The sequence below is a fragment of the Schistocerca cancellata genome, chromosome 2, assembly GCF_023864275.1.
Source record: "Schistocerca cancellata isolate TAMUIC-IGC-003103 chromosome 2, iqSchCanc2.1, whole genome shotgun sequence".
Taxonomy (NCBI): domain Eukaryota; kingdom Metazoa; phylum Arthropoda; class Insecta; order Orthoptera; family Acrididae; genus Schistocerca; species Schistocerca cancellata.
Genome location: NC_064627.1, coordinates 782977378 through 783004744, shown reverse-complemented (window position 1 = coordinate 783004744; position 27367 = coordinate 782977378). Strand labels below are relative to the sequence as shown.

At 43.1% G+C, this 27367-nt stretch overlaps 1 protein-coding gene across 1 annotated transcript in view; it reads right to left on the bottom strand.

Moving 5' to 3' along the window:
• LOC126158651 (guanylate cyclase 32E-like) overlaps nucleotides 1-27367 on the bottom strand; it is a 660283-nt gene that overhangs the window by 478727 nt on the left and 154189 nt on the right. The gene's annotated exons all lie outside the window — the stretch shown is intronic.

Below are 27367 nucleotides of genomic sequence, written 5' to 3'. Positions count from 1 at the left end.
ATTGCTTCAGGCAAATACCGGAATGGTTCCTTTGAAAAGGGCATGACCGATTTCCATCACCACCCTATGCTAATCCAATCTTGTGCTCCGTCGTTAATGACCGTGCAATCGGCGGAACGTTAAACACTAATATTTCTTTGATCCGGGACGATGTGTCTTCCCGAATCCCAGAAGTGGCGTGCTAACCTTTTTTCACCTTTAACAATCTATAGTAGTAAAAACGGATAAAGAAATGACAAGAGCCTTAAACTTTGCGTCACCTCATTCAGTGGATTGTGCTTAAGATTACATTTCTTAGTACTATCTGCCGCACTCTATTCCTTCCATTGTCCTGAGAGGATGAGAAGTAGTATATGTGAACGGATCGCCACTGTCACCGCAATTTCATCTAAGTTGTCAAGTAAGGTCCAGTCACACTTATTCTTTGTCTGTCTTTGTGGATTCAAACGTTAAGGCCGGGAAATTTCTACTTGACATTATCGTTTCGCCTATTAACTCATCATTGTATTTATTTTATTAGTAATTCTTCGGGTTCTTACAGTTTCTAAGGCGATATCTGAAAGGAATTGATGACAAAGTCTCAACAATAGTGTTCCTTCTCTGGAATACTTAATAAATTAAAGAACTGTCCTCCCTGGAAGTGTTTTATCTTCACTGTTCGTAGGTCAGCAAATTTGTCGTCTCCATTTTCTACATCACCATGGTTGTTTCCCTCGAAGGAACAGTTCTGCGCCGTTAGAAAAATCGTAATCTTGCAGTACACTGCAGATAAACTGATACATAAACTGTTCAGTTTTTACGAAATTCCATTTAGGAACTGGATGATATTTATACTCATTATGTGAATACTCACTCTTGCAGAATTAGAACCAATGTACGCTTTTTCAGCTGTGTTCCACAAGCAACTTCCCGGTGAGTGGTGGCTGATACGTTGGGTATCGTTGTTTGTTACTAACTCGGTCGTACTGCTATCCATGTCCTACTCTTACATCATTATTCAGTGACGTTTTTCTGTACATTAGATACTGTTGTTCATGCCGTATGCAGGAATGAGATAGTTAGCACGACTTCTTGTAGCAAGAATTCTGGAGCAGTGATTTTCTGTTTCTTTGATATCTAATGGGCGTTGCCAACGTTACTTGGAAGCTGCATTAAAAGAACAAGTCAGAATTACGGGATCCGGACTTATGGCGACTTTTACTGAATGCGTATCACATCATGGTCATCGTTATATGGGAGTTATTGCAAGAATCTTAAGCAGTGCATCTTCCGACTTCTGATCAAAAATTTTTACTCTCCTCCTCGAAATTTTTCGCATCAGCATCCACACATGTAAGAGGCAGACAAATGTAAACGAGACAGAGGGAAAAAAGTAAACAAACTGTTTATTACTTCAAAAGTAATTGACATAATGGTTAATACATTTATTCGACTGTGAGACAAGGTGGCCAATACCTTCATAGAAACATGTTTGCAGTTATCTCCGGAACCGTCATTATAGCCTGGCGAGCACATCTCCGTTCGAAGCAAATCGACGGCCACGAATGTCTCCCTTCAGGGTGGCGAAAATATGGAAGTCGTATGAGAAGAGATCGGAAATACACTCCTGGAAATTGAAATAAGAACACCGTGAATTCATTGTCCCAGGAAGGGGAAACTTTATTGACACATTCCTGGGGTCAGATACATCACATGATCACACTGACAGAACCACAGGCACATAGACACAGGCAACAGAGCATGCACAATGTCGGCACTAGTACAGTGTATATCCACCTTTCGCAGCAATGCAGGCTGCTATTCTCCCATGGAGACGATCGTAGAGATGCTGGATGTAGTCCTGTGGAACGGCTTGCCATGCCATTTCCACCTGGCGCCTCAGTTGGACCAGCGTTCGTGCTGGACGTGCAGACCGCGTGAGACGACGCTTCATCCAGTCCCAAACATGCTCAATGGGGGACAGATCCGGAGATCTTGCTGGCCAGGGTAGTTGACTTACACCTTCTAGAGCACGTTGGGTGGCACGGGATACATGCGGACGTGCATTGTCCTGTTGGAACAGCAAGTTCCCTTGCCGGTCTAGGAATGGTAGAACGATGGGTTCGATGACGGTTTGGATGTACCGTGCACTATTCAGTGTCCCCTCGACGATCACCAGTGGTGTACGGCCAGTGTAGGAGATCGCTCCCCACACCATGATGCCGGGTGTTGGCCCTGTGTGCCTCGGTCGTATGCAGTCCTGATTGTGGCGCTCACCTGCACGGCGCCAAACACGCATACGACCATCATTGGCACCAAGGCAGAAGCGACTCTCATCGCTGAAGACGACACGTTTCCATTCGTCCCTCCATTCACGCCTGTCGCGACACCACTGGAGGCGGGCTGCACGATGTTGGGGCGTGAGCGGAAGACGGCCTAACGGTGTGCGGGACCGTAGCCCAGCTTCATGGAGACGGTTGCGAATGGTCCTCGCCGATACCCCAGGAGCAACAGTGTCCCTAATTTGCTGGGAAGTGGCGGTGCGGTCACCTACGGCACTGCATAGGATCCTACGGTCTTGGCGTGCATCCGTGCGTCGCTGCGGTCCGGTCCCAGGTCGACAGGCACGTGCACCTTCCGCCGACCACTGGCGACAACATCGATGTACTGTGGAGACCTCACGCCCCACGTGTTGAGCAAATCGGCGGTACTTCCACCCGGCCTCCCGCATGCCCACTATACGCCCTCGCTCAAAGTCCGTCAACTGCACATACGGTTCACGTCCACGCTGTCGCGGAATGCTACCAGTGTTAAAGACTGCGATGGAGCTCCGTATGCCACGGCATACTGGCTGACACTGACGGCGGCGGTGCACAAATGCTGCGCAGCTAGCGCCATTCGACGGCCAACACCGCGGTTCCTGGTGTGTCCGCTGTGCCGTGCGTGTGATCATTGCTTGTACAGCCCTCTCGCAGTGTCCGGAGCAAGTATGGTGGGTCTGACACACCGGTGTCAATGTGTTCTTTTTTCCATTTCCAGGAGTGTAGTATATGGAGAATGTGTGAGGGCTTCGGCAGCGTAGTCGAAACCATCTTGGCAAAACGTAGACGGGCCCTCCACACAGTCCCGATCTCCTCCCTTGCTATTTCCATATTTTTGGAGCCTTAGAGAAAGACATTCTTAGCCGTCCACTTGCTTCGGACGAAGGGGTGTACGCCCGTGTACAATCATGATACCGTAGGCAACCGCAAACATTTTTCCATGAAATGAACGGCCGTCTTGTCTCGCAGTGGGATAAATGTATTGACAGATATGACGATTATCTTTGAAGTATTTAACAGTTTTTAATTTTTTCCATGTGCCTTATTTTCATTTGACTGGTCCTAATAAAATTTATGTGTTCAAGCAGCGTCATGTTAGAGCTGAAACTTGAATTTTCGAAGATGTTCACCATCTTCATCGTGAGGACCTGGCTGACAACGGTGATCGATGTGCGTCTCTTAAGTCTGCACCAGCAAATTTAACACAGATGGCTGCTGCAATCTTGATGGAACCTGAGGCTGTGTGCTGGAAGCGGAACGTTCGCTACGAACTAAAGATAATAACTTGGTTTCATAGGGAATTGGTGGCTTCGAGGACGGTCTCAATTCTCCTTCGGACTCGAAATTCCTCGCCGGTGTGAGAAAGAAGTACGGTACCGTTGGTGAGGGGGGACGGGGGGGATGATTAGTGTAGGTGTCTGTATTCCTGTATTCGCTTTACTGTTTTAGGGCCCACCCCGCATACTGATTAAGGCAGATCTGAGAGAGAGGAAGAAAAATCAAATATTAACCCGACTGTGAACATAAAATGTCCGTGTCTCTGCATAACTGTAGATTGGTTCAAATGGCTCTGAGCACTATGGGACTTAACATCTGTGGTCATCAGTCCCCTAGAACTTAGAACTACTTAAACCTAACTAACCTAAGGACATCACACACATCCATGCCCGAGGCAGGATTCGAACCTGCGACCGTAGCAGTCGCGCGGTTCCGGACCGAGCGCCTAGAACCGCTAGACCACCGCGGCCGGCCATAACTGTAGACTAGACGATGATGGTGGCTGGAAGGTATGGAGCAGGCTTATCAGTAAAAAAAAGTTAATTTCATCTCACTGCATTTGTAATATGTCTTCCGTTACACAGTTCACCGGAAAATCCTCGTAGATCACAACAGGCTGACAAATTATCTGTATGTCATCCGTCGAAACAAGAAATTACCGATTGCTCCCGTTTTTGACCATGTGTCTATCAAATACTCCATTATTGCCAAACTTTTTCTTTTGTATAATATTGATACACTCCAGCATCTTTCTTTATTTTGTTGGATGACAAGAGGAAGCAAGCTATTTTACTGAGCCCGTTTACGCAACAGTAGCTATACCGTTAATGGAGAAAATGTTAAGAAATTTTGCTCCCAAAGTAATATAATGGATAATCATATGATTCAAAGACATATCTGATGGTGAAAACCTAAGTTATTATCTGACGATGGCCTGGTAAAGCCGAAAGACACTTCATACTGTAAACAGGTTGTGATGAGACATTCACAGCTTCTTTTATGGTTTATAGAAAAAGAGTAACACGAAACTACCACATATTTTTAAGCTACTGTTAATGTTCTCGACATAATTTAGCGGCGATCTCATTGATTCATCAAAAGAGTAAGTTCTTTCAGGAGATTGTAATGGGTGGCGTCGCAAGATTGCTGTATGACTGTATCTCTGAAAGCCAGACTTACAATCTTGCCGTGTTTATCTCAAGCTGTAAGTAAAAAAGTCTTCCGACTCTGAATAGCCAAAGCTATTCATGCACGTAACAGCCGTCCTGGATTCTTTCTCACAGAGCGAAGAATGCAATATTGCCGCAATGCATTTCAAAACGGAATTCAAGCTATGTACGGAACTTAGAAATCCCTTGGGTCCACAACATATTTCGCAGCAGAAGATAGGATTTTGATCTTATGAATAGGGGATTAACACACAGCACGAATTGATATATACCTCTCAGGAGTATTAGTATAGATCTCTAGCTACTCTGTACATAGTATCGTTCTTGTAATTTGCACGAAACTGACGTTCAACAGAAAAAAATATATTTCAGTTCATCAGTAGTCGATTTCTTGTGAGAGTTCCATTACTATTGTACGAAATCGATACCGAATGTAAAGGACACCAGACGAATATGTTTCGATCTGGAGCATACGTTCTTGACGCCAATCAGTTAAGACAACGGACCCGTTTAATAACATGGTTTAATTGGAAGGACTTTGAACGGACGATGTACTGTTGTATTTCTTCCTGGTGTGGTAACAGAACTGCTGGAGGAAATGTGTTTGGATGGTAGGCGAGGCTATTACTTGCAATATGCTGATTCGCCATCGCACTTCTGATACCCACATTCGTGAACTAAGGATCGGTTGAGATGGTTCGCCTTGCACCAATAGCATGTTGGGCATCTCCTGTATGAAACCGCCATTAAATTAAATGGCACCAAGTCATAAGAACTACCAGTACCGTCTCTGGTGGTACAATTCAGAATACGCAGGGAGTCTTCAAGAGCACTCTACAATCACACATTCGGGCACCTCGTGTATATTCCACATCCGTCCATGTTACGGGGCCTACAGCAACATCTTTGTAAACGATGCGTGCCACTATAAGCTGACGTTAGCGAGATCATGTCTTTACTCCAAAAACGATGGCTGATTTATGTTTACGGTTTTAAAATAAATGAATAGGTCCGGAACAGAAGAATGTATGTATGACGTTGCAGGGGCTCCTCGTCGATCCAACCCGAGAGAGTGAGAGAGAGAGAGCTCAAAGATAAGAAAAGAGGCATACAACTCTGCGGAAGACAGTTGTTACTTTCAGAATTATTGTTCTGTAGTAAAGACACGAGAGTAGGGGAAAGAGATCTACTTAGCAGAAAAAGGCCGGGTTCGAGGACATTTTTCCACATAAGCGACTTTTCATTTGACATACTTCCACCTCTTCTACCTTGTATACTTTGAACCATATCAATTTTCGCTGCTAGTTGTGACATGCTCTGTGAATACGCGTTTCTCCTCTCAGCTTGGCGCCCAAAGCTGAGCGGCCGCTCCCAATTGTGGGACATACTGTATAGAAATGTTAGAACTGTGACCTCTCTGACACCCCTCTCAGAGTTTGGTGCCCCGTAGAAGGACTGACCTGTGGATGAACATTGCCCTGTTGAAAAATGGCACCATGACTACGATATAAGAGAAGTAATACATAAGGACGCAGGATGTCAGTGACGTGTGACAGTCTAACACCGCCGTGCCTCTCCAAAACACTGGAAATAGGGAGCTCTCCCCAGGTCGCCGACGATGGCTACTAGGGGTAGTGCAGAAGCACGTTCATCGCTGAACACAGTGTGACATCATTCACCAGCAGTCCATGCTTCCTGATCACAGCAACAAACCTGATGCAGCCGTTTGTGTTGTGTGTTAACGGCAGTCTACGCATGTGACGGCAATTCCCTAGTTCGGCTGCTTCTGCTCTCCTACTAACGGTGCAGGACCTCACAGAACGTTGCAGGAACTTGTTGTAGGCTGGCAAGCACAGACGTGAACGGCTACGATGTACTTGGCGCACAATACGGCGATCGTCCATTGTGGTGGTCAGACAGGGTGACTGGAACCTCGATGACGACTACGGATGCCCTCTCTACCCCTTTCCCATGCAGTCGAACATCGGGCCACTATCACAAATGTAGATATTGCACGATTCGACCAGCTGGCCAAATGGTGACGCACATTGAGTCCTCATTCTTAAGCTGTCAAGTGCTGATAACGTTGTCTCACATGAGTACGCGCCGTGTCTGAGTCTTTCACGATGATCACTCAACATCAGACAATGTACACGCACGTGATGTACTCTTCCAGGCCTTGTAACAACATTAAACACTAATGCCACCTGTTGTCCTTGAATCTGTCAAAGAGAAAAGCAAATCTGATCATTTACATACCCACTGGTAGTGGGTACTTGTGTTAAGTTGCATTGATATTCGACTGAGTCTTCTGGGCTCTCCACTGTTTCCGTCAGACAGGGTATTAACGGGATGTAGGTCATGAACAATAGTTTGCAAACGGTCGCTGTCATGCTGAAAGCCGTCGTACCGAGATATCTGATGTATCTTCTCCGTCTGGAATAAATTATATGAACGATTATATTGGGTGACAAAATAAAACTGCCCCAGAAAATACGTGGTGTAACGAGCATAAGTGCAGATTTTTTATATATGGTACCTTAATATGTACCCATTTCAGTGTGTAGCTGGTTTCGAAAAGTCTTCCTGCAAACACGTTACCTAATTTACTACCTGATGTTTTCTGCAAGTTCGTAACTGCGCCACAAAGTGGACTACGCTGTCAAAAGACTAACCTTTTTGTGTCCGCATATCCACATTTCAACTCCTTAACTGCTGCTCAGTGGAAAATAAGCGTTGATGACTTAGTCTTAACCCATGTACTTTAAGATACTAACCAACCTAAAGACATACTACTCCTATCAGTTATAAATATTGTTAATCTGCACGTGAAATAAATACTGACATATTGTTTTTCAGTACTCTGTCCTCAGTCAGTAATAAAAATATCCAGACTTATACCCGCTAAGCCGTGTATTCGTAAGCCTAACGCGGAATTGATCCTTGTCAATGAAGAGAGTTGCCCATCACAGAAAATGCTGGAAATCGGGATTTCTATACATCAGTCGGTTGCTGTTACATGTCTGTACATGGCCGGCCGGGGTGGCCGAGCGGTTCTAGGCGCTACAGTCTGGAACCGCGCGACCGCTACGGTCGCAGGTTCGAATCCTGCCTCGGGCATGGATGTGTGTGATGTCCTTAGGTTAGTTAGGTTTAAGTAGTTCTAAGTTCTAGGGTACTGATGACCTCAGAAGTTAAGTCCCATAGTGCTCAGAGCCATTTGTCTGCACATGCGCATCTCCCACATGCCCATAGCCGAGTACTACGCTGCGTTATTACTTTAGAGTGAGTGAGTCTATAAGACGTGTATTAGTGACTAGTTGAATGCAACACAGAATGGTGCCCACGATAAATCAAAACATCATTATTGAGAGTTACGCGAAGCGCACTTTGTTGAAAAATGTGTTCGGCACTGTTTATACAAGAGAGTTGAAGACTGGCAGTGTTTTGGCAAAGCATACAGGGAGGTGGAAAAATGGCACGAAAGGAGCTCTGTAGCGAATAAAAAGCCAAGTATCCGAAAAGAATTCGAACACTAGAAAACACTCCTCGAGTGAAGGAAAGTCTGGAACAAAGTCCGACGAAATCTCAGTGGAATATCTGTGCAAGTCGGAATTAAGAGATGATCTTGTCGAAACATTATCAAAAAGAACATCCCTATCTATCCTTATAAATTTACTGTTGTGAGTGGTTCAAAGAGTCTGGACGAACTTTTGCGTGTTCTCTTCTGCCATTGATATCTGAGTGAAGAGGAATCAGGACTTTTATTCTTAGTTCTTTATTTCTTCAGGTGAAACCTGGTTCAACCTGTCACGCATGGTGAACTCATAGAACTACATTATGCATCAGGACTTGCTGAAGAGCTGATGCATGATCTCAAGATTGTTGTTTGATGTGCTGAGAGTTGGCAATACTCTCTTAGGAATTAAAGGTTGACTACAGCGTGCATACATAAGCTCTGGAATCTAAGATATTGTTGTCGCGCTTCGCAGCGCACGGATTAATTTGTGGCAGTTTGGAAGCCAATGTAGGAGCCGGCCTGCTGTGGTGCGCACGTGTGTCGGACGAGGGGCAGTGTTGCCAATTTAGCGACTTTGTCGCTAGAAATGGCGACTTTTGCCTTCGTCTTAGCGACAAAAAAAACTTTTTAGCGACAAAAATTATTTTGCGACTAACCTGGCGACTTTTCTAGTACTGACGACTTTTGAAGTACAAATCAAAACTATTTTGGGCCAGTATTTTCATGAACAAAACTAAGATTTTAACTATAGAATGGGTACTACACTGACTTTGTTCTAGATTTACTAAGTTAAGTTCTTAGCAGATCATGTAGCATTGTTCAGCATTTAGTAAACCTGAATGTGGGAATTGCCTACAGAGTAAGAAAACCTTGACCATAGAACAATTACCCACTAGCCTGTAATCGTCGACAGCGTATCGATCTATAATTCTTCAACTTTTGAACTCCCTTTATTTTTCGAATTGACAAAGAACATGCGTAATACTAAGTATAATAAAATACATTTCTGTCCAGCAACCTCTAATTCTTCGAAATGTTAACTCGCAGTCAAATTATTACCACATGCACAGTAGCAACGCAAGAACAATTCGATGGGGGTATCTCAGACATTATTACGTTTTAAACGATGAACAATAGGACTGACATCGAGTTACCGAGTGAGTAGATTGTTTCATGACCTCTAGTACGCCTGAGTTTCAATGTAGTTTCAGTGATTATAAATTGGTGACATTTATCGTGTGGTGGCTGACATAATGGATTTACCGCAGAAGAAGAAGCAGTACGCTCAAAAATATCGGGATGCGTGGGAAGCAGAACCTGAATTCAATGGGTGGCTGAAACCAGTTGTTGGAGACTTATCCAAGGCAAGATGTCAAGTATGTGCAACAGAGTTTTATGCTAAACTGTGTGATATTAGAAATTAATCGAAAACTATTAAGTATAAACAAAAAACTGATTTTAAAAAAACACCAACCACCTTACCTGTGAAAATTGTTCCGAAAACTACTGTTGTATAGCAAGCAGAGCGGAAGGCGCCCTTTCTTTAATTATTGCTGAACATTGTTCTATTTTAGCTGTAGATCATTAAGGAATACTGTGCAAGAAGGTGTTTTCCGGTGATGAGGGCGCTAAAAACATGCAATTACATCGTACAAAGTGCACTAACATTATAACTGAAGTTTTGGCTCCATATTTTACACAATCATTGGTTGAAGATATAGGTAACCAAAAATACAGTGTACTAATAGATGAATCCACAGATGTATCAATATCTAAAATGCTAGGTATCGTTATACGGTACTATAGTGTAAACAACCAAACCATTAGATCAGCATTTCTCAAACTCGCTGTAGTAGAAACTGTAGATGCAAGAAATCTGGCTGCTGTTCTTGTGAATTCTTTGAAAGATCTCAAACTTCCAATCTCTAATATGGTAGAAATTGGTACAGATAATGCTTCTGCAATGGTTGGAATAAACAATGGGCTTTTCGAACAACTCAAGAGAGAATATGGTTTGAAGCATTTGGTATTGATCCGTTGCATTTGTCACTCTCTTCAGCTTGCAGTTTCGCACGCCTCAGTGAATACCATACCTAGAAACATAGAGCTTCTTGTACGGGAAACGTACAATTGGTTCTCCATTTCACCCAAAAGACAAGAGAAATATAAAAAGGTTTATGAGACAATAAATTGTGGAAAACAGCCACTAAAAATTTTGAAGGTCTGTGCAACACGTTGCTTTCAATTGAACGAGCAATACAAAGAATTCTGGAGCAGTGGGAAGAACTAAACCTACATTTTTTCACTTGCCATGGTTCAAGACAATTGTTACACTGCCTATCTTTTGTACAAGATGTATTGTGATGACTCAAATCATCTTTACATGTTTTATCTTAAACATGCTTTAAAAACGTACAAATAGCGATAAAAGCTTCTGTAGGAGACGACAATGACCCCACTAAATTACTAGATACACTTGTATTTCTCATGCAGTCACTCGGACAAAACATAGTTTTTCCAACTGTTGATTTGTTGACAACACCAGTTCCAAGCGAATATATGTATGCAAATCCGAACCTTGGCTTTATGTATGAACAGAAATTGTCTGAGTCAAGTTTGTCTGAAGAAAATAAAGTTTATTTGAAGAAGAGATGCATTCAGTTTAGTCTGAAACTCATAAAAGAAATTCAACAAAGACTGCCAAGTAACGTTACGATCCTGAAAAAAATGTCAATGCTGAATGTTGAAGAAACACTAAAAGTGAATAAAAATAATGCTGTAGCGGATGTAGCCTAAGAATTGGGTTTTAGTGGCGATTTCATAGACGGTATGCTGCAAGAAAGGCATAATATCATCTTCATTAGGTGGAATAACACCACTAACACTGTTCGATTTTGGAGTGAGGTTTTGCAGTATAAAAATGCCGCAGGGGAGAATCCTTTTTCTTTGATTTCACAGAAAGCAATGACTGTTCTATGCCTACCGCATTCAAATACAGAAGTGGAAAAAAATATTCAGTTCTAAGAACATTATAAAAACTAAACAACGTAATAGATTATCGCTAAAGACAATTAATGCTTTGATCATACTGAGAGACCAGCTGAAGAAGCAAAATAAAGATTGTGCATCTTTTGACATACCGTCAGACGTATTGGAGCATATTGGAACGAACAGAAGTTACTCTTTTGCGTCAAAACCAGTCGAACTGCAACATCATCTTTTGAACGACGTTGAACCCTCTACATGAACTACAGTTCTGTAAGAGCATGAAACAGATGAGTTATTCGATCTTTTGAGTGACAACGATGAATAGCTCACATACCGGTATGTATATTTTCATTACACCCCTAGTAAAATCAGTTTTAGCGACTTTCTAGCGACTTTTGATATTGAATCTAGCGACTCGGGTTTTTTAGAGTTGGCAACACTGACGAGGGGTCGTCGTCGAGCTGCTGTACTGCCATGTCCGCCAACAGCGACACAGGATTTGGTACTGAGTTGATATTTTTTATAGTTTGCAGCGCGCTTATTAATTTAAAGAAAAGGGTTTGTGTATGTGCGTAGCATCAGACGGTAATTTTGATAATGATAGGAGTTGAATTCTTAATGGCAACCATTGTTAGGTGAATAGATTAAGTATTGATTTTTGTCATTGATTTCTTTTGTAATTGTCAGGGAATTGTTTCACTATGTATTTAATTGAGAAGTATTTCAGTCTGTCTCAAGAGTTTGATTAATTTGTAATGCCACTGGAGGCAGATTTACATACGAAGTTAACAAGAGTACAAGCACGAGATTTTCAGTAGAAAACACGAGATAAGAAGATAGAGCTCGCGACTTGGTGTTTTATCTCGTGTTTTCTACTGAAAATCGAGTTTAGATTTGACCAAACCCTTTCTGTTGAAGTATATGTAGTTGTAGTAAGCAGCAGCAACAGCAGGAGCCGCCATACAGAACATGTATTGCACTCAGCATGAATAATAGGTATGGATATTTTCAGTAAGACAGAGAAACAGCACACCTTGACAGAATTGTATGAGGTGTTCGGTGAGGAGAGGGCAATCAGCAGAGGCATTGCAATTGATTAAGCTTATCCATTAAGGATGTTTTAGAGCTCGTTACTTTATTCGATGTAAAAACGAGAAACTGCAACCAGTCACTTTTTTGAAATAGTTATTTATTCATTCCATGAACTGGTTTTCGAACCTTTCATCTTCAGATGGTTTTCCAGAAGTCACATAGCTATTTCAAACATAATGCTGGGTACTGGCTCTGTGACAAGAAGATGGAACATGCTTTAATGCATCACCATGAGTCTTGTTTATCAATCGATTCGGATCCAAAATTTGGGTTCGTACTTACTGCGACAGTAGGGACGGCTTCCACTGTGCTTCCACTGTGATGGCCACTTGGTAGCACGTCGCACACTTTTACACAATATTTATGCATATGCACTGTGATAACGAAACTTTGCCGGTGTCCAGCATGTGCTTGTTACAAAGGTTTTGACACAAAGATATGACACAGGTCTACTTTACTCAGAGATATTATTTGTTTTTTGTTTTGCAAGTTCTTGGCCACCTCGATCCCTTGATCTCTCTCCCTGTGATATTTGCCTGTGGGACAAACTGAACGTTCAGGTGTACTCAAACAATCCTCGCACACTGGAAGAGCTACAGCGGAACGCTGAAAACGCTACTGCTGCTATCCGTCAGGCAAAGCTGCGAAGCGTATATCAGAGTATGATAAATCGAGCACGGCGCTGCATCAACGTCAGTGGTGATCTTTTCCAGCATCTTCTGGGGTGTTCACTAACAAGGTTCAGTCCCATGTCAGTCAAATGGTTCAAATGGCGCTGAGCACTATGGGACTCAACATCTGAGGTCATCAGTCCCCTAGAACTTAGAACTACTTAAACCTAACTAACCTAAGGACATCACACACATCCATACCCGAGGCAGGATTCGAACCTGCGACCGTAGCAGTCGCGCGGTTCCGGACTGAAGCGCCTAGAACCTCTCGGTCACCGCGGCCGGCTCTTGTCAGTCATATTGTAAATAATTCTGGGCCAGTTTCATTCATTCCACCCCATATGATTACACAGGCCAAAGATGGAAAAAGCTTTTTTCTGAAAATACCTTATTCTTACGTTTTTTTAGGGTGGGTAATTCAAATATTATACTTAAAAAACTGTATCACCCATCATTTCTTCACATTCTACAGCTAAATCTATTAAATTAAGCGATTTATTAAGAATTTAACAGCTTTTATATAGTTAAAATAATTTAAAAAGGAGGTGTAATGAATATAGATGACGTTGGTAGCACTGTTCAAAAACATTTGCTGGCAAAAAAAGGTCGATTCTATTTTTGTGTTAGTAGATGGTGTTTTGTTTACTGTCAGCCTAACCTCACTTTCCCATTTCCTGTACATGTGCTCAGTACAATGTCTAATCGTGGTTGTAAAAACTTTGCTGTCAGGTTTGTTATATTTGTGGTGAATTTGTGATTCAAAAACACCAAAGGAACATTACAGACTTTGCGAAAAAGGTTTATCTATAATACTTTTGATCTAAATTTGTGATCAAGATAAATCTCGTTATGTGTGTGTTGAAGATCTGAGAAAATGGTCCATAAAGGAGACAAAAGCCTTTAGATTTGCTGTTCCTATGATTTGGCGGGGAGCAAGAAATCATTCACATGATTGCTACTTTTACAGTGTTCATATTACTGGTCATAATTCGAAAAACAAGAAGGTAATAAGCTACCCTAACCTTCTGTCCGCCATACGACCAGTAGTGCATGGCATAGATTTGCCGGTTTCTGAACCACCAGATGATTTAAACCTATTCCAACAGAAGTATTTTCTGATGTACAGAGTGATTTAGATGAACCAGTTAATGATGAATTCCGTTGTAATACAGACATTCTAGAGCCCAAATTGTTTACTCAGACCGAGCTTAATGATTTGGTTAGGGATCTGGGATTAACGAAAGAAAAAGCTGAATTGCTTGGCTCTAGATTAAAAGAAAGGAACTTATTGACAGTTGGTACCAGCATATACATGTATAGAAAGAGAGAGCAGCAATTTTCCAAGCTTTTTCAACAAGAAGGTGATTTAGTGTACAGCTCAGACATTCCCAGTCTGATGAATGGGTTTGGTGTTGAATACAAAAAGGAAGACTGGAGGCTGTTTATTGATTCATCAAAAACTAGTTTAAAGACTGTTTTATTACACAATGGTAACATGTATGCATCTATACCTGTTGGACATTCTGTACATGTGAATGAAAGCCTTGAAAACCTAGAAATAGGTGTTAAATAAAATAGGCTATTCTGCTTATGGTTGGATGATATGTGGCGATGCAAAGGTAACACACATGCTCTTTGGTCAGCAAGGTGGCTTTACTAAATTTCCGTGTTTCTTGTGTGAATGGGACAGTAGGGCTAGGGATCAACAGGACCTTGTCTGCCAAAAGTTTCGCACCTTTCAGAAGCTAAACTAAAAGAAGGCGTCTTTTGTCGAACCTGACATTAGAAAATTGATGTTTGATGTTAACTTTGAATCCACAATGACCTTAAATGAGAAATAAGCATGTGTATCATTCAAGAAATTCGCTACAAAGTTCTTAGGACATGAAAAAGACCCAGAATATGTTTCTATTATAGCTACAGTGTTAAAGGAGTTTAAAGCTTAAGGAAGTTTAATGAGCCTGAAAGTTTTTGAACAGTCACCTTGATTACTTCCTGGACAATATGGGAGATATTAGTGAGGAGCAAGGAGAGCGTTTTCATAAAGTGATGGAAAAACGCTACCAAGGCTGCTGGAACACCAACATGATGGGAGACTGTTGTTGGCCACTTCACCGAGAAGTTCAGCAGGCGATTCATCGTAGAAAAAGCTACACAAGAAGCTTCAAAGAAAAAAAGATTAAGAAAATACAAACCAATTCCAGCTGACAAGTGAAACCTCTATTAACACATCATTATTTTAAGTAGCTTACTGTAAATACAAACCATGCTTATGTTGTGACAAAGTGTTTCATTAATTTCGCCGTTTACCGTGTAGCATAGGATTTTTATACTATATAATAAAAAGCATATTGCTCGAAAAATGCGGGTGATACAGAAAACTAAGGCTAGATTTGGATTCAGTTCATAAAAATCTATGAAGATCAGTTTATCAAAGTAAAAAAAAAGTTTATAAAAAAAAGTTTTAGTTGGCGTGTGTTATTATTGGGATTCGAATGCATGTGTTGTGTAGTGGAGACTACGAATCACCTGCATCGGGAGCGTTTTAGGAAGACTGAGTGACACGCAGTGTTGGTGCATGGTGCATGTCAAGAGCAAAAATAGGTATGTACTACAAAAGTTTATCTATCGACAATTAAAACTAAAGGACGGATAACATTGGACTGTTAACCTGCAACCCACATTTATGTATATTGTTTCGCGTGTCAACTGACGCACAGTTTTATCAGAGCTTAGTGTGAGTGATTTCACAGTTTGTGCTTTTCCGAGCCCTGCAAATGTTCAGCATGTTGGCGGAACAAGAGCATGTGACCGAGTGTGTCACGCTAGATCAGACACGTGTACGTGACAAGCACTGGTCACCATTAATAAACATCATCATAGGGTGTAGTCGCATCTATCACAGTTTCTGCCTGATCGCTTATAAGCTGTGCAAACTAAACTACTAGCGATAACATTCAAGTCGCAAGACTATTTAGTTGAAACTGGTAACAATAACTTAAATAGCCGGCCGGAGTGACCGATCGGTTCTAGGCGCTTCAGTCTGGAACCACGCGACCGCTACGATCGCAGGTTCGAATCCTGCCTCGGGGCGACCGCTACGGTCGCAGGTTCGAATCCTGCCTCGGGCATGGATGTGTGTGATGTCCTTAGGTTAGTTAGGTTTAAGTAGTTCTAAGTTCTAGGAGACTGATGACCTCAGATGTTAAGTCCCATAGTGCTCAGAGCCATTTGAACCAATAACTTAAATAATAAAACAGGAAGTTAGTTTCTGTTGTCAGAGTTTGAAGAGAGAAGATGTGAAATGGTATCAAGTGAGACGATGGGAATAATTCCAGAATATTATGCAAATTAATGTTTGGGGATCTTTTGAATGCAAAACTTTCTCAGTGATCCATGATTTTATCTAGAAAGGTATGAGAAATATGGTCATGGGGAATTATACGTCTATTACGGATGAAAGGATAAAGTGAGTGTAGTTTTGGTTAGAAAAAGTAAAGTCGTCACTAATTTTAGTAAGAATTATTTGGTCGAAAAATATTTACGTAATCGGTCGTCAGTGTAGTATGTGGCAAAGAAAAAAGGGTAAGAATCCAACAAAACACGTCTTGTGATTAAAAGAGGTGGCCCTTGTTTGAAATCGAGATGCTGCATTTGACGCAGTTTAATGATGTCTGTCAAACTTTTCATATGTGGCAGTGTACACGTGCTTATGTGCAGGTGTCTCACGCCGTTGTGCGTACCTATGAGGCTCTGTGCATCTGCAGTATTGGACAGTAACTCAGGCACAGTAGAGTACCACCACATTTTGCATTCAAATTACGAGCATGTTTTGAATTCGTCACACACACGGCGACTATGAAAACAAAACAAAGAAAAAACGAACGGTGACCTCGGTATAAATAAGTTGTGACAACAGCAACTAAGGCAATAATGGCCACAGCGTTAGCAAGTTATCCCACAAGTTTGGAGAAATTTATGTTAGCAGAATGTGTTTTATAAGTGACTGCAGTTTATCAGTGGTTATTGGTGACGTCAACGTATTGCGTGAAAGGTATGTGTAGACAGAGAAAATAGTCGCTAGTTAGCGGCAGCTGCTTGTGACGGGTCTCTGGTTCTTGATTTCAGTCGTTACCCGCTGCGAAACAGGCCACTGACTTGGGGACGAAAATTACCTTACTCCTACGCATCAAGTTCTCTAATATAACTTCGGCACTTACGGGGCGTAGGCATAAATCCCATCACAACAACGTTTTTGTTGAGCTTGCCGTAATGACACAAAAGTATAGCTTGGCTATACGAAATGTCAGCATAAAGAAAACTGTAAAACAATGTAAAAAAAGAAAAATATTGCCAGAGAATTCTTTTTAATTCGTATCTTTAATAGCATGCGGGTAGAATCACTCAGTGTCGTAGTATACGCAACACAGACCTGAAAAAGTGTAACTACTCGAATTAATAACAAAGTAAGGTAAGGACGAACACTACTTTATTTAAACCTTTGAAGGTATAAAACTGATAGTGATTATTTTGCACCTGATGAGGTACCTGAGAACAAAAAGTGGCTTTGATTTAAATATATTTCGCATTTAAATTTGATCTTTGAAGAATTTCTGGAGGAGGAGAAAAATATCGACTGTGATTTTTATTTTATAATTGCGTAGGTTTGCGCGGCCAGTGTCAGTGGTCATAAAAGTTTTCTTAGTGTCGTAAAGCGTCATAACGTAGAAAACTATACAGGAGAAACCAACGGCCACGGTTACAGTAGCCTCCTTCTTGGTCGACTGATGTGCTTTAGCTGAGTGGAGTGGCTTACATTTTGTCATTGCAGTTCACTGAGCATGACGTTACGTCATAATTCTAAAGGGTCGTGGTTATTATTGTTCAAACGGTTTAAATGGCTCTGAGCACTATGGGATTTAACATCTGTGGTCATCAGTCGCCTAAAACTTAGAACTACTTAAACCTAACTAACCTAAGGACATCACACACATCCAAGCCCGAGGCAGGATTCGAATCTGCGACCGTAGCGGTCGCGCGGTTCCGGACTGAGCGCCTAGAACCGTTATTATTGTTCACTTGAGGCGAAAGGAGCGGAAACTTTGTTATAATAGCTTGCAACGATGGAGGGAGTGGGGATCTATTGTTGTCTATTGTTTCTTGCATTGTTTGTTATGATTGGTGCTCATCGGCGAATGAGGTTGGGTTTCCTGTTTTCCTCCTGGCATTCCACCTTGTAGTAGACAAGTTGCAGCAAGATCAGAGAGACCATAAAAACAATAAAACATCCTAACAACATGAACAAAGAGGTTGACTGCAGGCTTGCCCCATACTGGCTGCCAGCCCTCAAGAGTCCAACAGGCCACAACAATAACACGTGAAGCGAGCGCTAACGGCGTCCAGCAGGAAAACAGGAGTCCACGGCTCATTCACCGATCACCACTAATCATAACAGTGCAAGAAGCAACAGACAACAGCAGATCCCTACTCGCTCACCAGCTGCAACGTATTATAATGAATATCCCGCTCCTTCCGCCTCAAGCGACCAATTATAACATCGGCCTTTTAAAAATATGACGTAATGTCATGCTCAGTGAGCAGCAGTGACAAAATATAAGCGACTCCACAAAGCTAAAGCACAGCAGTATACCCACAAGAAGATCACTGTAACCGTGGCCGAAACGTTGGTTTCTCCAGTATAGTTTTTTACCTTATGACGAGGTATACGACATTCAGACGTATTATTTATTCTTTCTTATTGGTGCACTGGAGGTGCTGCCCTGCCCCATCGAAACTGTTGTTTAATATCTCAATGTTCAAAAAGTTTGGTAAGCTGAAGCCCCTCTTACTGCGTTTCTAGAAAATGACGTTTGTGACACTCCGTAATCTGCAGTCTTATTAAAAATCTTTTTTATTCGACAGTTTTGATCTCTAGTGTTTTAATTAGTGTTTCGCTATTTATATTGTACTGAGATGCGAAGAAAATTATTTCAACTGTAACGATGTACAATACGTTCATATTAAGCAAACTGTACTTGCAAAAGCTCTACTGACATGTGTTACAGAGTGCCAGTAGGGAACTTAATATCCGATTCAGCTGAATGTGCGGACGCCACGTTACAGTACAATACATTACTATACATTACGCGCCAGTATGGCCAGATAGGAGAGAACGGGCGCGGCGCTGTGGGACTTCGTCAGAGAAGGCTATACGGCCCTGCAGAGTTTGATAGGTCCGCATGGACACCAAGGCGACGCAATCGTGGCGGGATGGAAATGCCAGCTCTCACGAGTCAGCCAGACAAGTGTAAATCGAAACTGCAGATGAAGTCGTAGTGGACAGCTATATCCTTGTGAAGAGGAATCATCGGATTCAAAAATTAAATACATATTGAAAGTTAACTGTCATTAATTTGGAAAAATCTCTTTACTTTTGCTTTACTCCCTTATGTCAACTTCCTTGCATGTTGATTTAGTGACTAGATTGAAACAACCGAATCACGACCCCAGTAAACAATAATGTAATGTCGCGGAACGAAATAACGACGTATTAACAAACAGGTATCGGAAAGTGACTTCGGGGAGCGCATATAGCATTCTGATAGATTACACGTAATTTAATTTTGACATGATTCAGTAATTTCATAATTTCATAATTTTGCTACTCTTCCTCGTTGTTCGAATTGTGGTGCAGGGACGCTCGGGATCTTTTCGCATAGATGGTGACAGGCTTCCATAATGTAGGAAGGCAATATTTTATTTATCAAGAGAAAATTAACTGGCTGAATACACACATTAAATCACAATCAGAACATTACAACAACAACAACAACGAGTGGTCCTCTGACAGTCAATAGTTGAAGATTCAATTAAAAAATGGCAAAGATGCACTCATTTAGGGAGGACGGAGGTAATTGTAGGTGGTAAAGGAAAAAAATATTACTCTCTCGCATTGCTCAATGTACATATGGCAAACATGCCATTCTATTAATTGCCGTTCACTACTGTAAAACACTAGTGACAGAGTAGGGAAGTAGCACTGTAATCGAAAACGAAGAACTCACAAAATGAACGTTGTCCAATATCTTTCTCCCAAGACCAGGCAGAAGTGCTCTGACGAGCACGTACCCACACGTATCCGGTTCAGCCAGAAGTGATTCGAAAACACCTCCGCTAGCGAAACGCTTCCTCAGCCCTTAAGAGTGGGACGGGGGAGATTCGTTACGTCTGGCGTGACCAATCAAAGTCTCTCCCGCCATCGCAACCTTTTCATCCTTGTTCAAATCTGTCTCCTTTTTTGTCGTGTCCATCCCTGCGCTACCTAGAGAATGGTTTCGCTATTCAAAAAGTAGAGGAGAGAGATTCGCTGGATTTGAAATAATCCACCACTCCCTCTCTTCAGGATTCGCGTTTTTCTATTCTTCTCAAGCCCTGTTCCTTTAACTGCCGTGACGAAAACGACTTCGACTAGAGAAACAGAGCCTATGTTTAAAAAGTAGTGGGAAAGACATTCGTTAAGCCTGAAAAGTCCCAATCAACTCTCTTGACTTGTGGCTGTTATGCCCCATTCGCTTCGCTGTCTCCACGCTACATTAGTTTTCAAATACCCCTACAATTATTCAGAGACAATTACTCATAGTATACAGAACGAAGAAAATTAAACTAGCGCCCATATGAATAATTAAAATACAGCACCTAGCTTGGTCCATCTTTTCCCCAGAGGTTTTCGTGCCGTTTTGTCAAGATAAAAATTTAGCGTGGAAGACTCGATACGGGGCAACAAATATGACGCGAAAGTGGCCAATTACAAACCGATCGGCGGATTTCAATGCATGGCTTCGAATCTCTCTTAAAGACGATTCTTGTGATATGAAGAAAGCCCCCCCACCCCCCACCCCCCCGACAATGTGTGTACTTCGTATATTCTATTCAGGCAAAGTATTATGAATTTGTGAATCTTCGTAAAGTGATAACAATCTACACTATCATTTTACAACATTCTAGAGGTGATTGAACGCTATTGAGGGAATGGCTTCCTTCTGTCTCAGCACTAGTACATTCAAGCCTCCAGAGGTGATGCTATAATGTTGTTTCAAGGTTACTTTTATCATATAACATACTGATATGCAGTGAGATGGGACATTAGCGTATGAAACGGTGGAGAAACGCATCATACTGACGTGACGTAAGTCATGGGACAGCGATATGCACATATATAGATACCGGTAGCATCGCGTACACAAGCTCCGGGGAATGAAACCTCCCCTAGCTGCTTGGCCGACCTCCTCTCTGCCCTCTCGCCGCGATCGTTTTAGCTAGGTTGCGTAGTGGGCACTGTCGTTTTAGCCAACACCTTTTGTTCAGTGGTGGTACGCCACCATTTTGGGTTCATTGTCATCAACCTTAGACGGTTGGCCGTTTCCTGACCGAAAGTACCTTTTTTTTAACCACTTCCATTCTGACTTACGTTTGTCGTTTTAGCGAACGACGCGCCGGCTGTCGACCGTGTTTTACTTTTTATCCGTCGTAGCAATATGGCGAAGAATATTTAATCTTTAGTCCAAGACCTCCCTTTCCTCTATGGCGTATGTTATGGATCTTCTCCCAAGAGAAAGTCCTTGTTTTTAGCTGCCTTTCTTTCCATCGACTGGGCTTAACGTGTAGTTGCTCTTAACTCGTTTTTCGTCTTAGTGTTCTACAGTTCTGACGTGGTCGCTTATGACTTTAGCTGTTTCTGTACCCTAAAACAAAACAAAACAGACCTGATTATAGACGTCCGCCGGGAATTAACACACTTTGAACGCGAAATCGTAGTTGGAGCTACAGGCGTGGAACATTCCATTTCTGAAATCGTTAGGTGATTCAACATTCCGAGATCCACACTGTCAATGGTGTGCCGAGAATATCAAATTTCAGGCATTTCCTCTCACCATAGACAACGCTGTGGCCGATGGCCTTCTCTTAACGACCGAGAGTTGCAGTGTTTGCTTGGAGTTGCCAGTGCTGACAGGCAAGCAACACTGCCTGAAAGAACCGCAGAAGTAAATGTGGAACGTAATACGAACGTATCCGTTACGGGATGTGCGGTGAAAATTGGCGTTAATGGGGCATGGCAGCAGAATACTGACGCGGTACCTTTGCTAACAGCACGACATCGCCTGCAGCGATGCCTGTGCATGTGACCATATCAGTTGGACCCTAGACGATTGGAAAACCGTGACCTGGTAAAATGACTCCCCATTTCAGTTGGTAAGAGCTAATCGTAGGGCTCAAATTTGGTGCAGACTTCCCGAAGCCATGGGCCCAATTTGTCAACAAGGCACTGTGTTATCTGATGGTGGCTCCAAAACGGTATAGGCTGTGTTTACATGCAATAGACGTGGTCCTCTGGTCCAGCTGAAGCGATCATTGAATGGAAATCGTTATGTTCGGCTACTTGGAGACCTTTATATTCACAAACAACGATGGAATTTTTATTGATGACAATGCACCATGCCACCAGGCCACAATTGTTCTCGACTGGACTGAAGAATATTCTGGATAATTCAAGCAAATGGTTGGGCCACCCATATCGCCGGACATGAATCCCATCTAACGTTTATAGGGCGAAATCGAGAGGTCTGTCCGTGCACAAAATTCTGCACCGGTTCCGCCTTTGCAATTATGGGCGTCTATACAGGCAGCACGACTCAATATTTCTGCAGGGGACTTCCAACGACTTTTTGAGTGCATACCACGTCGATCTGCAGCAGTACGGCGGGCACAGGGAGGACGGACACGATGTCAGCAGGTATCTCATGACTTTTGTCTCCTCAGCGTATAGCGGTAGTGTTGCCGGAGAGTTAGACTTGTATCACGGTGTGTGACGTACGGACGGTGATGTGAGCTACAATAAGGCCGCCACTATCGAGCCTAGATTTATAAACGTTTCTGAGAGATTACACGGAATTACATTCATTTGAGGTGTTTTCGAATCATTGAGTCCAAATTGGTACACTATGTTGTCTAAAAAGCTGTATGGGGCAAAAATAAACGTGATAAAATATCTAACCTTTTGTCAGTGAAATTAATTAACAGCGACATAGAATTTCATTTACTCTGATCCGCTTTTTGTCCAAGTTACTTTGGTCAGTGGATTTTCTCATTTGCGGCACGTATCGTCGCTAAAATGTTTACCACTCGACTCTGCTCCGCTTAAATACTTTCGCTCCTGTGTCACGTGGGAGTAACGCCACCGGCCCGCATTCAGTTTGCGGAGGTTTTGACTCACGAGTGTATTTCAGCCAGTGAAAATTTTAAGTTCAGGAACATGATATAACGTGCATGTGTGGTCGATGCAGATCACACACTGTCCCTCTGCTCGTTGCATAAAAGGGTGATGACAAGAGATGGTAACACCGTAACATACAATCTACGGAGAGGTCATTAGTGATAGTGACAAGCTAGGATTTTGAAATTATCAGCCATGTCCTTTTCAAACGGAACCCTTAAATGTGGACGGTTGAACAGCCAACTTTCCGAATACGAGTCCAGTGTGCTAACCACTGCGCCATATCTCTCGCTCACAATTTTGGTCCACGTCTGGAATTTCTAGACTCTGGCGTTTGAGCAATGCAAGGAGACTATCGTACCAATCGTACCAGTAAGATTACCCCTGCTGACGAAGAGACGGATACCTGTAGACATTTTGATGATTTTTTTTCGTACTTTACACACCTTCAGGTAAGTCTCTGCTAAAGCTCCGTTCATATATCCTGAGCCGCAGCACATTGGAGTTGGTATTAAGTGCTGTATCCATGACTGAAATAACACTGTCTGTAGATTTTAAGGATGTGGTGGGTCCACTTGCAGCAAAACAGAATTAGATATCCATTAGCAGTCACGGGTTTAGCAGTCGATTCTACGTGAACGAGATCGTGGGATGTGCATGGGGACATAGACAGCAAGCTGTAGTCCCAGTCTGGTGGGAACAATTTCCGCCCGACACCGGGGCGGTTCATTCCAGAGGGTGTTTTTCTCGAAATAGCCGCTGATGGACGGCCAGGCAATTTCTTCCACCCACTGCCCCTCGAGAAAAGGGAGGTATTGAAACGGACAGCGTAGCTGTGTTACCAAACCATGGCGCGAAACTGGAAATCCTTAAACTTCAGGTAATTAGCACAATGAGCGAGCTGGTTTAACAAAGAAAAAAGGAAAGTTAAGGATACCTATCAAAGGGAGAAGCATGTCTCGAGTTAAAAGTAGTACGTGAATACATAAAACTGCAACGAGTCATTTTTTTGAATTGTCATTTATTATTTCATGAGCCGGTTTTCCAACCTTTTCAGGTTCATCTTCAGATGGTTTTCCAGAACGTTTCGTAGACATTGAGCCATGTCGAAGCATCGACCTTGCTACATCGATGTCGAGTATAGTTCTTCGGCTGTTTTTCAGAGACACAAGCTAAACGACTGCTCTATATAATCGATATTTGAGTACTGTAGTGTGTGAGCAGAGGTAGCTGAGTTGGAGAGCGCAGTCGCGGACAGAGCGGCGATCACGAGCGTGGCGCGGCTGTCTGCAAGTAACTGCGGTCACCAAGGGAGGGCGCACAGAGCCGAGCAGTGCGCCACCGCTGGGCACAGACACACGCAGCGAGCAGACCGGAGGACTCGGCAGTAAGGTCTGCTAGTCTCTTACGACCGCCAAGACGTCTACAACATACATGTTTGGTCTGTTTATCAAACGCGGGATGTTGCTATTTCTGCAGCACACGTTGAGAGTCCTGAAGTATCAGGGCGAACTTGAATGTCCGGGTACCATAATGAATAGCTTCAATGATGGCAGTAGCTCCGCTGTGTAGACAGAAGATTCAGATGGAAGCGCAAACGTTTGGTAGCCGCCACTATAAGGGCAAAAGAAGGCGTATCCCACACCCGCCTCAGATTTAGAACCGTCCTTATAGATGTAAGCATACTGCGAACATTGTGTGCTGAGAAGCCGGACGCGGTGGTTCAAATGGTTCAAATGGCTCTGAGCACTGTGGGACTTAACATCTGAGGTCATCAGTCCCCTAGAACTTAGAACTACTTAAACGTAACTAACCTAAGGACATCACACACATCCATGCTCGAGGCAGGATTCGAACCTGCGAACGTAGCAGTCGCGCGGGTCCAGACTGACGCGCCTAGAACCGCTCGGTCACAGCGGCCGGCATGACAAGGGCATGCAAAAACTGCCACAGCGTATACAAAGATGCATCGACAGAAATGGTGATTATGTCGAAAAATAGCCAAATGTTCAAGCTGTAAACTCATGTAAACCTTTGTAGAAATAAATAGGTCTATGTACTTATAAAAAAATAGGAGACCTTACTTTTGGGATTACCCTCGTAGTTCTGCCCGTGGTTTTCAGGAGTTTTCCCGCGGTTGTAAGTAATTGTCAGGGCTAGTGGCAACCTCCTAAACATTCCCATTTGGGACTCGCTCTTCGCCGCAGTCAGCTCGCCTGGTATGTGGCTGAAAAGTCCATGACTCTCTATGTGTCATTACTCAAGCAACTTGCTTTATCCAGAGAATGAAAAATATTTAATTAAAAAATGCGCAAGAGATGATCACTTAGTTATATGAAGCAGCCGTACTAGTCTAGTGTTGGATTTTGTATTGGGTTACTCTTTGGGTGGCTTGTTCTCTACGTTGACGAGCTTGGGTGTGTTTACGGAACGGTTGACTCACAACTTCTCCTGTGAAGTTTCTCGCTCCCTGTCTCCGGACTGGTCGAACTCTGAACGTAACATTTATGTTCTCCAGCTAAGCGCTCGGCGTTTAGTGGTTACGGGCTGGAACCCGAGCACCGATCAGCGCGTTTAACGGGCAGCGGTTCTTTGTATTTTGCACAGCAGAAATAGTGTGTCAGCGATTGGTTGCGATGGTGGCGTTTACACTACTAGCCATTAAAATTGCTACACCACGAAGATGACGTGCTACAGACGCGAAATTTAACCGACAGGAAGAAGATGCTGTGATATGCAAATGATTAGCTTTTCAGAGCATTCACACAAGGTTGGCGCTGGTGGCGACACCTAAAACGTGCTGACATGAGGAAAGTTTCCAACCGATTTCTCATACACAAACAGCAGTTGACCGGCGTTGCCTGGTGAAACGTTGTTGTGATGCCCCGTGTAAGGAGGAGGAATGCGTACCATCACGTTTCCGACTTCGATAAAGGACGGATTGTAGCCTGTTGCGATTGCGGTTTATCGTATCGCGACATTGCTGCTCGCGTTGGTCGATATCCAATGACTGTTAGCAGAATATGGAATCGGTGGGTTCAGGAGGGTAATACGGAACGCCGTGCTGGATCCCAACGGCCTCGTATCAGTAGCAGTCGAGATGACACGCATCTTATCCGCATGGCTGTAACGGATCGTGTAGCCACGTCTCGATCCCTGAGTCAAGAGATGCGGACGTTTGCAAGACTACAACCATCTGCACGAACAGTCCGACGACGTTTGCAGCAGCATGAACTATCAGCTCGGAGACCATGGCTGTGATTACCCTTGACGCTGCATCACAGACAGGAGCGCCGGCGATGGTGTACTCAACGACGAACCTGGGTGCACGAATGGCAAAACGTCATTTTTTCGGATGACTACAGGTTCTGTTTACAGCATCATAATGGTCGCATCCGTGTTTGGCGACATCGCGGTGAACTCACATTGGAAGCGTGTATTCGTGTTCGCCATACTGGCGTATCACCCGGTTTGATGGTATGGGGTACCATTGGTTACACGTCTCGGTCAAGCCTTGTTCGCACTGACGGCACTTTGAACAGTGGACGCTACATTTCAGAAGTGTTACGACAAGTGGCTGTAGCCTTAATTCGATCCCTGCGAAACCCTACATTTCAGCAGGATAATGCACGACCGCATGTTGCAGGTCCTGTAAGGGCCTTTCTGGACACAGAAAATGTTCGACTGCTGCCCTGGCCAGCACATTCTCCAGATCTCTCACCAATTGAAAACGTCTGGTCAATGGTGGCCGAGGAACTGGCTCGTCACAATACGCCAGTTACTACTCTTTATGAACTGTGGTATCGCGTTGAAGCTGCATGGACAGCTGTACCTGTACACTCCATCCAAGCTCTGTTTGACTCAATGCCCAGGCGTATCAAGGCCGTTATTACGGCCAGAGGTGGTTGTTCTGGGTACTGATTTCTCAGGATCTATGCACCCAAATTGCGTGAAAATGTAATCACATGTCAGTTCTAGTATAATATATTTGTCCAATGAATACCCATTTATCATCTGCATTTCTTCTTGGTGTAGCAATTTTAATGGCCAGTAGTGTAGATAGCTAGCTTACGGATAGT